This window comes from Lepus europaeus, chromosome 6 (genome assembly GCF_033115175.1).
Source record: "Lepus europaeus isolate LE1 chromosome 6, mLepTim1.pri, whole genome shotgun sequence".
NCBI lineage: Eukaryota > Metazoa > Chordata > Mammalia > Lagomorpha > Leporidae > Lepus > Lepus europaeus.
In genome coordinates, this window is record NC_084832.1 from 131,928,011 (window position 1) to 131,940,770 (window position 12,760).

Below are 12,760 nucleotides of genomic sequence, written 5' to 3' on the forward strand. Positions count from 1 at the left end.
GATATTTAAGCAGACGCCACATCCCGTGACAGATCAGCCCGTGTCCCTGGCGTGTTCTCATCCCGTGACAGATCACCCCGGGTCCCTGGCATGTTCTCATCTGTGTTCAGCTTGCAGGACATTCCTGAGCACTCTTAGTCAGGCTCTCAGAGCGGAAAGGGGGAAGCCAGCTCGGCGGGTGGAAGGGCTGTGTCTAGACTGGCATCGTCCTCCTCGGAGACGCTAGCCTGAATGTCCTAGGGACATTCTCCACCGTCGGTGCTGCCAGTCCCTGAGCAGTCACAAGCAGCCATGGAGACCCAAGGGAAGGATTTTGTATTCTGACGCACACAAATTAGAACAAAATGGCTGTGTCCCTTCTCTCGTTCCGTCTGTGAGTTCTGTGTCCTGGTTTCTACCTCACGTGGCGTGAATTGCAGGGAAGAGCGTCGTGGAGCTCTGTGGCAGTCCGGTGGCCCTTTCCCCTCCGTCTGCAGCATCGTCTCATAGAGCGGCTGCGTCAGACACCCCAAGTTCCCCGTGGGTGTCTGCCTCCTGCCTGGGTTTGCAGAGGGGAGCAGATCCAAGACACAGGAGCATTCTCCACTCCTCGGGCATCAGAGACACAGCCACTGTCAAACCCAGGAGGCTCAGACCTGGGGAGGCACAGAATCCTCCTCCAAGATGCAGTGTGCACCCTCGGGCCAGGCTGATCTGCACCCAGGTGTGCACCCTCGACCCCAGGCTGGTGTCCCTGGCACAGCACGTGAGGTTTCCAGGAGACCACCTGACCTCAGTCTGCCTCCTACACTCTCCCGGCCTCCACGGGAAACACACGTATTATCTGTTGCAGAATTTTACCCCCTTTAATCTTTCTGCCTTTTGTTCTTTTGTGGGTAACAAATTGCCTCCTGGGCTCTGAGTTCCTGAGTGGAATAATTTCTGTCTGCCTGCAGGCGACGGCTGTTCTGCTCTGCCAGCGCCTCCTCACCAGTCACCGGCCGACCCTTGGGGCTCACTGCTGAATTAAAGAGGCATCAGGAAGGTGGAGCAAATGACTTCCCCGGGGAGGAAACAAAGCAGAGGCGAGCTCCACGCAGTGTCCTGGCTTTCATGATTCCGCACTCGGCTACCACAAGTGTCCCCAGAGGTGCCCCAGGCCCCCCGGGGCCACAGTCCTAATTCGTGTGTGTTCTGTTGCTCCCTGGGTCACAGCCTGCCTGCTCTGCTCCCACCCCCTCCTGTCAGTCGCGCAGTGGTGGGAGAGGCATGGCCCACACAAGCATCAGGACCTGGGACGTGCTCCACGGCACAGAGGCCGTCGGGAGGCTGCTGTGTCTCTCGCCTAAGAACAAACACAAGCACAGGAGTGCACGAGGCTCCACACCCTTTAGGACTCCATGCACTGGACACGTGAGGCTGCAGCCCTGCACACGGGCAGGTGGCCGTGGGACAGGAGCCCCCCCCCAAGTCTGAGGGACACATCGAAGCCTGGTGCTGTGCTGTGGGGGCTTCCATGCTCAGGTGCAGCTTTTGGAAACAACTTACTCGGGATTTGTGTCGACACTGGCCTGGACAATCTGTCCACAGCTGGCTCACGTTCTCAGGGACACTACCAGTACCCATGCACAGTCACTGGTCTTTGCCTCCTGCTGTGTCCTGACGAGCTCCCTGCCTCAGCTCCCCAGCGATGGAGTCAGGAAGGGCCGCTCTCCTGAACGCGATGAGCGCCTTGTGAAAGGAACCCAAAGAGGCCCCAGCCCTCCCACCACAGGAAGACACAACAAGGGGGCACCATCGAGGCAAAAAGTGGCACCTCCAGACCCTGATTCCATCTCGACCTTGGATTTCCAGCCTGCCACGGGGAGAGTGCACCTTGGTGGTGGTGAGCCGCTGCCCAGGTCTTTTGTTGTAGCAGTCCTGAGACAACAACCTCCCTTGATCTCTGGTTTAGCAACAGGAGGGCAGTGGCCAAGAATACCAACAGGAGCCAAATGTATCTGGGCTTTACCCACGCCTGGACACGCATCGAGTACAGCACACACCAACCTGGACAACCGCTGACTGTAACACACACCAACCTGGGCACGCACCGACTACAATACACACCAACCTGGACACGCATCAGCTACAACACACACCAACCTGGACACACACTGACTACAACACATGCCAACCTGGACACACACCGACTACAATACACCAACCTGGACAACTGCTGACTACAACACACGCCAACCTGGACACGCGCTGGCTGTAACACACACCAACCTGGACACACACCGACTACAATACACACCAACCTGGACACGCACTGACTACAACACATACCAACCTGGACACACACTGACTACAACGCATACCAACCTGGACAACCACTGACTACAACACACACCAACCCGGATACTCACTGACTACAACACATGCCAAACTGGACACGCGCTGACTATAACACACACCAATCTGGACATGCATCCACTACAACACACACCAACCTGGACATGTGCCGACTTGAACAGGCAGTTTGGACATGGACTGACTTGAACACATCCTGAACTGGACGTGCGTTGTCCTAGACATGCACTAACTTGGACACTTGTGTACTCGGACACGTGCTGCCTTGGGCATGTACTGGCTTGAACACACACACATTAGCAGACAGCTAGATGGGAAATGGAGTCCCTGGGACATGAGCTGGTGCTCATATGGGATGCCGGTGTTGCAGACGGCACCTTCACCGGCCGCACCGCGATGCCAGCCCCGAGAGCCGTCATTTCTGAGGAAGCAGATTCTCAGCTTTCCCACGGCGCCAGAGCTGCTGTCCACAGCATTGCTCCAAGTCTCCAGGGCTGCCCGATTCTCAGCCCTCTTGCACACAGAGCAAGCCTGTCTCACAGCCCTCACAAGAAAATCATCTCAGAATGAAGAACCTGAAAGATCCAACAGCGACCGGAGGTGGAGGAGGAGCAGGCCGGGGAGGGGCATCCTGGAGAGCAGGCGCACTGCGTGACCCCGGCCCCTCCCTCACCGTCACCAGTGACTTGCTGGTCGACTAGATTCCTCTGGGGCTGTGAAGAGACCGTGTCCCCTGTGGCGTGAGCAGGAGGTGAGCACAGGCTGAGCTGTGTAAGACTCGGCAACCCACACACTCCGAGCCAGGAGTCACTGTGCCTGGCGTGCGCAGGGAGTCTGAGGCCCACGCTGGGCTGGCTTGTGGTGCAGGTCCTGGGGGCCCTGAGGAAGGGTGGATGCGGTGGACAGCACTGTGCTGGCAGGAGCGGTGGGGGCTTCAGTTCCCAGGCCACAGCCCACGGAGCCTTCCCCCACGACACTGCCTCTCCTCACCTCTGTCTGTTCAGCTTCTCTCCCTGCCTCGACCACACCCCTTATTTGGGGGGGGGACATCAGTGGCCCAGAGCAAAAGTGTTCAGGACAGAAGCATTAAAAATACTTGCTCAACAGACGCAAGCAAAGCCACGCCTCCCCGTGTGGCTTGGGGACCAGGAGGCGAGGTGCCCAGCACGGGCTGCCTGGGTGAGAGCCTGACTTGGGTATGACCTCAGCCTGGCCCTGGGGCTGCTGTGGCCTGGGCAAGGCATCTCTATGACAAGAGCCTCTGGCCCACTGGGCCCAGTGCTGGCTAACTGATGTCACTGCAGGGGCCTGGCACCGTGTGCCCAGTGACCCCACAAAGGAAACGGGCATCGAGCACATGCACAGTGACCTGGGGGCCCACATGGCTCCCGAAATGGGAAAAGCAGTGTGTGCATCGTCCGCTCCACAGCTCCCTGTGAGCGGGGACAGGACAGGCTTCAACGCTTGGTGGCAGGGGACACCTGATGGCCCTTCCAGGGGACACTGACATGACCCCCACACCCGGGAGCTCAGCGTGACACCCCTCTTCCCAGAACATCTTGGCAGGGCGCCGGTGCGCAGCCATGCCAACACAGTGCGGTGTTGGCCTCTCACAGGCCAGCGCAGCCGGGCCATTGGCGCCTGCCTGCCAGCACGCGTTCCCTTCTCCCAACACACGTAGCACCGGACCTCTGGCCACAGCAGCCGCGGGAGCCGATGACCCGGCCTGGCGTGTGCGGAGGCCTTGCCGAAGGCCCTCCACAGTCTGGTGGCACAAGGCTGCGGAGCGACCAGTGCACCAAACCCTCACTGTCCCAGACCCGCACCCTCTCCCCGGCTGCTCCGGAGCACCCAGAGGCGTACTGAGGGAGCCGAGCGCCCCCTGACCCCACAGCTCTGCACACGCGCGGAGGAAGACACACCACCGTAGCCACAATGGCTGCACATCCCTCCAGGAAACGCCACTCTTCCCCTCGGGAGAGCGTGGGACCGCCGCGGCTGAGCTGTCAGCTGTGTGGAGACACTGCCCCTCCGCCCCCAGGCGTGCACCCGGCTGCGATCTGACCTGCCCGCTGACAAGGCCCAGGGTGGCACCACCGGCTTCTTCAGTTAGGGCTGGTTTCCACAGACGCCGTTCCAGGCCTGCGCTGGCAACAAGCCAGTACTCATGGGAAGGGACTCCACTTCTTCCCTGGCTCTGAGTGCCCACCATGTTACGTCTGTTTTCCAACTCGGAGCGGGAATTAGAATCCATCTTTAGGATTCAAGACGTAGAGGAAGAAGCAAACAGAAGGCACTCCCGGGTGGCCCTCGTGCTTCGGAGGAGGATCCGGAGCCCCTACCTCACCGCGGCAGGAGCCTTGCAGCCCCACTCCGCAGCTGCCGCAGGAGCAACTCCCAGAAGCCTCGATAATGACCCTCACCAGGGAGACGGCCCTCCCCCTGCAGCCTGTCCTCTGCAGCCCTCCCCCTCCAGCCCCTCCCTTCCAGCCCCTCCCCTGCAGCCCTTCCCCTCCAGCCCCTCCCCTGCAGCCCTCCCCCTCCAGCCCTCCTCCTCCAGTCCCTCCCCTCCAGCCCCTCCCCTGCAGCCCTCCCCCTCCAGCCCTTCCTCTCCAGCCCCTCCCCTGCAGCCCTCCCCCCAGCCCTCCCCCTCCAGCCCCTCCCCTGCAGCCCTCCCCCTCCAGCCCTTCCTCTCCAGCCCTCCCCTCCAGCCCTTCCTCTCCAGCCCCTCCCCTGCAGCCCTCCCCCTCCAGCCCCTCCCCTGCAGCCCTCCCCCTCCAGCCCCTCCCTTCCAGCCCTCCTCCAGCCCCTCCCCTGCAGCCCATCCCCTTCAGCCCCCCTGCAGCCCTCCCCCTCCAGCCCTCCCCCTCCAGTCCCTCCCCTCCAGCCCTTCCTCTCCAGCCTCTCCCCTGCAGCCCTCCCCCTCCAGCCCTTCCTCTCCAGCCCCTCCCCTGCAGCCCTCCCCCTCCAGCCCCTCCCCTCCAGCCCTTCCTCTAGAGGAACCACCACGGCCTGGAGCAACAGAGCCCAGGCACCTCAGCCTGCACAGTCGTGAGTGTGCAGCACGGCGGACACACGGAGGGCACCATGTGGTTACACCGCCGCAGGGAATTAAGAAGAGCAAGCAAGGGGTGCTCCCCAACACCGAACCTCAGGCAGAGTAAGGTAGAGGTTGTCACACTGCCGCCCTCCCCCGCCCCAGAGCCCACGTCCTCCACGCCTCTGACAGCTACTGCCCAGGGGAGGGACGCTGTCAGGCCTCCATGAGACAGCCCTCGTGTTCGCACACCGGAGCCGGAGCTGCAGTCTCTCTGATCCGCTGTCTAAACTCACCAGGATAATGCACAGGAAACCACTGGATTAGAAGAGGCCACCGCAAGGCCTGCCCGGGGACAGCCGTCCTCCAGGCTGCCAGACACGCTCAAGTGCTGACACACACAGTTGCTGCCAGGGTTCAACTTGGAGTGGGTGGCAGAATCACTCCCCAGCCTGTTCTGCAGTGGGCTGACACGTGGCCCAAAGTCCCAGCCCTCCTCCAGTATGAGACTGGCCAGTCCTGAGAGGTCTCAGCATCAACTCGGGGGCTCCCAGGGGTCATCTCTGCCATCAGCTGTCAGGTGTGACCTGAAGAGCTCTTGTCAAGCGACAACAAGACTGCTTCACTCAAGGAGATTTCAAGGTCAGAGACTGCCTCCCCCACCCAGGACTGGGGACACAGGTCACCTTCCATTTCTTAACACTCGATACACAGACAGCTCATCTCTCATCTCTAAAACGTGGTAATGGTGACACCCCCCGCATTGGGGTCTTCTAAGGACCAAGCACATTATATGTGTTCCCAGCTAAACAGACCCGCAGCTCAATCTTGTGAGCCCCGTGCGAACAAAGTGATGCCTTGGTCATTATGACATCTCAGTAACGTTGTCTTGCACTAAAAGTTTCCGATGCATGTTTCCTGGGTTTTCTTTTAAATACATGCACATCTAAGGCTGGTGCACTTAAGACTGGTGTCTGAGGGGCCCTGTTCGATTTGGACATCAGAGTCCCTCACGCAGGAAAGGGGGGAGCAGAAGCTGCACTGAGGCAGCTGGGGCCGGGGAGGCCTGGCGCCCAAACGCGGCAGCGGCGGCTGCACCAGGATGGAAGCACGAATGTGTTGCTGTCCACTCTGAACATCTTGTCAGCATTAAAGAGGATGATTTTTTACACCAAAAACTTCTCTCTCAGAAAGACTTGACAGATGCTACTCTTGTCTGCACACATGCAAAAAAAAAAAGTGAAGGAAAAACCTGCCATTCGCGACTGTCATAAAGCTATAAAGCGTCGTGAACAAATTCACCCAAATGTGCAAGACCTTATCAGAGAAAACTGCAAATATCACTAAGGAACCATTCAGAGGGAGAAGGATCCCACGTTTGCACACGTAAATCCAATTACAATCTTAATGAAAACCTCCAGATTGTTTTCATGTAACTTAGCAACATGATGCTCAAATCCATATGAAAGGACAGGGGCCAAGCAATAATTAAGATGACTTTGGAAAAGAACAAATTCTGGAACTTTAATTTTTTTTTAAGATTTTATTTATTTGAGAGGTAGAATTACAGACAGTGAGAGGGAGAGGCAAAGAGAAAGGTCTTCCATCTGTTGGTTCACTCCCCAATTGGCCGCAATGGCCAGAGCTGTGCCAATCTGAAGCCAGGATCCAGGAGCTTCCTCTGGGTCTCCCACGTGGGTGCAGGGGTTCAAGGGCTTGGGCCATCTTCTACTGCTTTTCCAGGCCACAGCAGAGAGCTGGATGGGAAGAGGAGCAGCCAGGACTAGAACTGGTGCCTACATGGGATGCTGACGCCGCAGGTGGAGGATTAACCTCCTGTGCCACAGCGCCAGTTCCAACTTTAATTTTCTTTTTTCTTTCTTTCTTTCTTTTTTTTTGACAGGCAGAGTGGACAGTGAGAGGGAGAGAGAGACATAGAGAAAGGTCTTCCTTTGCCGTTGATTCGCCCTCCAATGGCCACCGCAGCCGGCGCACCGCGCTGATCCGAAGCCAGGAGCCAGGTGCTTATCCTGGTCTCCCATGGGGTGCAGGGCCCAAGCACTTGGGCCATCCTCACTGCACTCCCGGGCCACAGCAGAGAGCTGGCCTGGAAGAGGGGCAACAGAGACAGAATCCAGCGCCCCGACCGGGACTAGAACCCGGTGTGCCAGCGCCGCAGGCGGAGGATTAGCCTATTGAGCCGCGGTGCCGGCCCAACTTTAATTTTCAATTCAAACTTTATTATAAGGCATAGCAGCCTGAACAAAATAGTCCTGGAACAGGAGGACACAAGCAGATCTTCAGAACAGAACAGGATGTCTTTGTGTTCATGGAAATCAGCGTGGACCCGAAGAGGAGGCCCTCGTGTCCGTGGGAATCAGTGCAGCTCTTCCTGCCTGCCTGCAGGGGTGGGTCCCAGGAACCCCTGCAGACACAGATACCGAGGGAAACTTGAGTCCCTTGTATAAACAAACAGCGCAGTACTGCGTCCAGCTGTGCGTACCTCCTGCATGCGCTAATCACCCTGGTCACTCACAATACCTAATACAATGCAAGTCCCATATAAACACCTTGTTTGGGAAATAATGATGGGAAAAGTCTGTATGTGTTCGGTACAGACATTGTTTTTTCCAATGACCTTCAATCCGTCATTGGCTAAATCCCCAAGTGAGGCACCTGTGGCTGCAGGCTGGCTGTGTGCTCAGGGTGCGTCTCCAAGCCCACGTGTGGCTGTGCCAGCACAAAGAAAAACAAGGTCTATCTTATTTCACACTGTTAACGGGGTTAAGTCCTAAAGGGAGGATTCTAGAGGTCACAGAGGCTGAAAGTTCCCAAGAGATCAGAATCGAGAAAGCACACAGCGTGCTTCCTGCTCACAGGGCACAGTGTTCGCGTGCTGGTAAAACGAGCTCAGCCTTGTCTGCCCGTGTCACTGCTCCAGACGAAGGACAGATCCGTCCGTAAGAGCAGAGATGAGAGAAGGCACACGCTGTCTGCTCCTGGACTCAGGACGCAGTGCCCAGCACCCCCCATTCCGCCCCGTCACCCTCCCTGTCCCGCTCGGCACGCTGGCAGAGCTGGCAAAGCTGGCGTGCTGCTTCAGGAAGACGATGACAGCAAAGCTCCAGTGCCTCACTTCTCAGCCTCCGTTCACGGAATAACCCTGTTCCGCTGCGTCCAAACGCATTCATCCTGAGAAACAGCCGTGAACAAACGAAATGCTTCCTGTGTCTCCGGAGGCTTGGGCAGCAAGAGAGCCGCTCTGTTTTCTCCTGTGCTTACGTTCACGCCCCAGATATTTCAGCCGTGTTGTTAGAGCCGCCTGCCCCTGGCGCCCACGGTGGCCTCGGGAAGTCCTGCCAGGCCGGCGCCCCACAGCTCTGACAGCTGCTCTCCATCTCCTGTTTGCTCCCCAGCTGCTGCCACCTCCTCACAGCACCCGCAGAGCCGGCCCTCAGTCAGGAGTAGCTGAGCAGGACAGGGCCGTGAGCCACGTCCACCCACAGACACGAGGTCAAGTCAGCCCACAAACAGCTGGCAGAGGGGTGGGGAATCATCTTAGGGAACAAAGCCCTGAGCACCACGCAGCGTGTGGAGCAGAGCTGGAGGTGACACAGAGCGAGACGGCAGCAGTGAGGCACAGACCGGGGGTCACCCATCTCCAGGGGCAGGCAGCACAGACTCTGAGGCTCTGCCCCGAGGGGGAGCCCCAGGGGCATGTCGTCCACTGGGGAACAGGCGACTGGCACCAAGTGCCCCGGGCTCTCCCCCCAGCCCAGGGCCTGACGCTTGGACCCCCCGCAGAGGCCGCCGTGGTCTCGATGCTCGTCCTGGTCACACTCAGGCACCTGAGCATCTGCTCCTGCCGTGCCGGCGCTCTGCATCTCGTCCTGGTCACACTCGGGCACCTGAGCATCTGCTCCTGCCGTGCCGGCGCTCTGCACCTCGTCCTGGTCACACTCGGGCACCTGAGCATCTGCTCCTGCCGTGCCGGCGCTCTGCACCTGGCACTGAAACGCTTCTCCCCGCCAGTCTCGGAGCTGAGCACAGCACGCTCAGCGGAGCAGGGACACTGGTGACAAAGGCAGGCATCCATGTCGTGGGAGGCCTCTGCTAGTGGGTGCTACCCTCCCCCAAATCAGCCCTGAGGGGGCCCCTCCCAGCCTCTGCTGCGCCCTGAGCCAGAGACGTAAAGGACTCACCAGGCACTGTGCCATGGCTGAGCAGGCACTGCCGACCAATGCTGGGCGTGGACCAGCACCACCTGCCCCTTATTCTGCCTCCTCAAAGTCCAAGCAGCCCGCAGAAGAGCAGTGCACAGCTGCTGTTGGCCTGTGATGAGCTGTGTGGCCCTGGAGGAGTTGGTGGCAGGACAGCACTTTGAGAACTCTGCGCTCCTTCCTGGGGGAGGAGGAGGAGGATGGAGCTGTGGCCATGTTCTGCCCGGGAAATGCCAGCTGGGGCCGTGGGAGGTCACCTAGGCTCAGTCCCACCGGGTCTCCTGCTGGTTCAGCAGCCGGTGACCGTCGTCCCCGGGAGCACCAGGGAAGGCAGGTGCCTGGGCATGTAGGCGGGCCCAGCTCCAAGCCCCAGTGACCCCACTGTGAGGACAGGCGGTGAAGATGACCTCCACTGAGAGGTGGGGTGACCTCTGAGAGTCTCCCCCAGAAGGCTTGCACATTCCTGAGCCTGCCCAAGCCCCACGCTCCTCTGCCCTGCGTGTCGGCTGGTCTACGCGGGAACCCACTGCGCAGGGCCAGGGCCAGTATGGGCTGCAGGGACTAATTCACAGCAAAGCCTGCTGCCAGTCACGCCTCACCCTCTGTTCCATTTTCCCCTGGCGGGCCGGGAGGCGTCTCACTCCTCAGCACGTGTGGAGAGCCGGGCCTGGAGCAGCACCTGTGGCTGTATGACAAGGATGCCGGGCGTGCACTGTACTTGCTAACGAGCCCCTGGGGGAGCCAGGCGCCAGACACAGGCATACACTCGCTGCGCTGGGCCAACCCCGGCCTGCACTTTGTAAAGCAGAGGGACTGCAGCAACGCCCCCTACGTCCACTATTGTGACGGCGGCCACGGCTTCGTTTCTGACTGTGGGTCAGCAGCTGGGGCTGGAGGCTGAGCAGACCCCTACTGGGCTCACCTGGGCCCACTCGGTTGCCGTCGTAGTCAGCTGGTACCAGGCTGTGGCTGCTTGGACCTAGACAGCCTTGTGAGGACGTCCAGAGGTTCGCTGGCGTGGCCGAAGGCCGGGCTGCACATCTGCCATGAGTTGTCCTTTGGCAGCTGGGTTCCAAGTCAACAGGGACCAGGTCCGGCACAGCGCCAGTGGGCCTCTGCTGGCACCACGCTTGCTGCTGCCTATTGGCAAAGCGAGTCCCCTGGCTAAGCAGGGCCCGGGATGGAGACAGACTGGGGTCACTTACTCCGTGGCATGGAGCACAGGAAGGGCCGTGTCTCCCCGTACTCCACAGCACTGGACTGTACGTAGTCCTGAGGGAGTGCACAGGCCACCTTACTGCAGACAGTAGGACGAGCTGGGGAGCTGGGGGGGACTCCGGGGTCACCTGGTGGCCTGCTGCGCTGGCCCCGTGCTGCAGTTGGAAGCAGATGCTGGGCTGGCAGCGCTGTGGCATAGTGGGTTCAGTCTCTGCCTGGGATGACAGCATCCACACGGCTGCTCCACTTCCGATCCAGCTCCCTGCCGATGCACCTGGGAAAGCAGCAGAGCATGGCCCAATGCTGGGGCCCCTGCACCCACGTGGGAGACACCAAAGAAGCTCCTGGTTCCTGGCTGCAGTCTGGCCCAGCCTTGACCACTGTGGCCATTTGGGGAGTGACCGAGTACATGGAAGAACCCCCCCGCTCCACTCCACCCCCCTTCTCTCTGTATATCTGCCTTTCAAATAAATAATCTTTTTTTTAAAAGCAGGCTGACTCGCAGGCTCACGTGGTAAAACCTGTGGCAACATGGACTGAAGGGCTTGCGGCAGCTGGTGTGTGGGGGTGAGGCTGTGGGGGGTCCCTTTCACTGGCTGCTGTCATTCTTCTCTTTTACGATCAGTCACTCACCAGAGCCACTCCAAGTCGTGTCACTCAACAGAAGACACGAGGCCGCTACTGTCCTTTAACTCTGATTCTGGCCCACAGACGAGGGTGGCAGGGGCTATGTTGGGACAAGAGAAGGGGCCAGGCTAAGTTTTTGTCTTCAGGAATTTTGCAAAAAGCTGTCTCTAGGCGCTGGGGCAGCATGGCGGCAGCGGAGGGTGGGTAAAGAAAGAAGAAGGCACCGGAGCGGAGAGAAAGCAGGGCACTGGGGAGGGAGCAGGTGGTGTGGTCCTGCCTGTTGGGAGGAGAGGGCCTGACCCAGCTCCCCTCTGCTGATCTCCGGTTAGGAGCGTGTGCTCACAGCAGTGCCTTCCCTGGGGGCAGTGAGCCGCCACCCTGGCCCGGCTGGTGCTTTGCCCTGGGCCATTCTCCACGCTCAGTCTTCCTACCAGAAGAGGAGAGGGCTGCACTGGGCTTCGCGCTCTCCAAGGAGCCTCCCGGAGCAAGTCCTTCATGGCTTCCAGTGTTCCTGAATCTCCAAACTCCAGTTCCAGCCTGGGCCCAGAGGCCCACTCTGCACCTGTGAACCTGGGTGCTCTGTCCACACTGGTGCCCCTGGGTGCCCTGTCCATACTTGCGCTCCTGCGTACTCTGTCCACACTGGTGCTCCTGGTGCTCTGTCCACACTGGCGCTCCTGGTGCCCTGTCCATACTCGCACTCCTGGGTGCCCTGTCCACATTGGCGCTCCTGGTGCTCTGTCCACACTGGCGCCCCTGGGTGCTCTGTCCACACTGGCACTCCTGGGTGCTCTGTCCACACTGGCACTCCTGGGTGCTCTGTCCACACTGGCGCTCCTGGTGCTCTGTCCACACTGGCGCTCCAGGGTGCTCTGTCCACACTGGTGCTCCTGGGTGCTCTGTCCACACTGGTGCCCCTGGGTGCTCTGTCCACACTGGCACTCCTGGGTGCTCTGTCCACACTGGCACTCCTGGGTGCTCTGTCCACACTGGCGCTCCTGCGTACTCTGTCCACACTGGCGTTCCTGGTGCTCTGTCCACACTGGCACTCCTGGGTGCCCTGTCCACACTGGCGCTCCTGGGTGCCCTGTCCACACTGGTGCTCCTGTGTACTCTGTCCACACTGGCACTCCTGGGTGCCCTATCCACACTGGCGTTCCTGGTGCTCTGTCCACACTGGCACTCCTGGGTGCCCTGTCCACGCTCGTGCTCCTGGGTGCCCTGTCCACACTTGTGCGCCTGGGTGCTCTGTCCACACTGGTGCTCCTGGGTGCTCTGTCCACACTGACGCTCCTGCGTACTCTGTCCACACTCGTGCTCCTGG